The sequence below is a fragment of the Anarrhichthys ocellatus genome, unplaced genomic scaffold (assembly GCF_004355925.1).
Source record: "Anarrhichthys ocellatus isolate YVR2014 unplaced genomic scaffold, GSC_Weel_1.0 scaffold1, whole genome shotgun sequence".
NCBI classification, from domain to species: domain Eukaryota; kingdom Metazoa; phylum Chordata; class Actinopteri; order Perciformes; family Anarhichadidae; genus Anarrhichthys; species Anarrhichthys ocellatus.
In genome coordinates this window covers 13149532-13151137 of record NW_022280031.1, presented here as the reverse complement: position 1 = coordinate 13151137, position 1606 = coordinate 13149532, and positions in this window count along the sequence as shown.

Sequence of the window (1606 nt, the reverse complement as noted above, 5' to 3'; positions counted from 1 at the left end):
GGGGGGGGGTCTTGTAAAAAGCATTTCCACATTATTCAACAAAAAACAGGAGAGCTGAGAAAACTGTCTGATTTGAGTTACATGAGGTCCATCAATGCTTTTCCAATATGAGTTATAGTCTTCAGCTCAGCTGTGGCCCCAGAGTAGCTTTTTTATTAGTTAATCTACAGATCCAACAGCAATAATCAGGTGCTTAACAAGCACAAATGACAAAAATGGATGCTTGTATTTTTAGCCTCGGCAGGTCTACAGCGAGGTTTGGTTTGGTGTTAGAATTCAGTATATGCATAAAGATATGTATATAAATATGTATAAAGACAAGTAGGGAAGACCAAGTAGCCTAGATATTATTTGGGATTATTATTTCATTTACTAAATTATCACATTATCATAAAATAGCAGATGATAAATATAAACATGAAGGGTTCAGTTGTTGTGAACACGTTGTTTTGCTCAATTCATAATATTACATCATTCTCATCTTAAAACTTCTACTTCATAATGTCTGTGACAGATTTATTTTGAGCCAAATTGATTTTTTCCCCTTATTAGATTAAAGTAAAGCAGACAGTTAAAGCAATACTGAGCGGTCAGAACACCTGGCACCATAACGTGAAATTGAGGCGTTACTGTTAACTGTGCAGTGACGGACAAACTGAGTCACTATTTCAAAAACGACAAACTGGGCGATGCAGAGAGAATCTGAAAGATACATTGATGTAGCATCACAGTCCCAGGATAGTCTTCCAGTCGGAGAGTGTTGCCTCCACAGATTTAAAAACTCAACACACAATCTCACGCGCATGTGATTATTCCTGATCATCACTGCATGTCTCACAATAAAATACACGTTTGTGGAGGTGCTTATTAGATAGAGCCTTACACGTGCAAGGCTTAAGGTAATCAGTGGTTTGTCACGCATCTCTCTCAAACTCCTCTCGCAAGTTAAACTATGATGGGCCATAGTAGCTACTACTACCTGTACTTCAAAATCGTGATGCTGGTGTTACTGGGATATGATGTCATTTATTTTTAAGAGCTTGTGAAGGAAGACAATGACGCTTGATGCTAAATGTGAGTCTTCCCTTCGCATAAGAAGTTACCAGCTGGATGTATTTTTGGACATAGAATCATTCATGACTGAAGGTCGGATGGCTCCAGTGGCGACTGCACTTCTAACCAAATCTGTGGTGTGTGTGTGTCAAAGCGCTGCCTCAAGTGGTGAAGAACAGCAATGCACACAATTATTTATGCCCACTTGCAGATATCCTGCATTAATAGGATGGTGCTACGTTTGTGTACTGATCATCTAGTAGTTTCACTTTGCTAAATACTTAAAACCCTCTTTGTCCTGAGCAGAGAGTGACCATAACAGCTGCAAGATGCTACACTTTTGCTCTTTTTGAAATGTCATTTATTCCCTGCCAACGTGCCAAAAACATCAAAATGAAATCATCGCCATCACCGAACTTACCACAGTCACAGTGCATGTCACTCTGCGTTTACTTTAAAGAGGACCAGAAGTCACGCCGTATGCTATACACTAGCATGGGTGCTCTCTCTCACTCACTCACACACACACACACACACACACACACACACACAC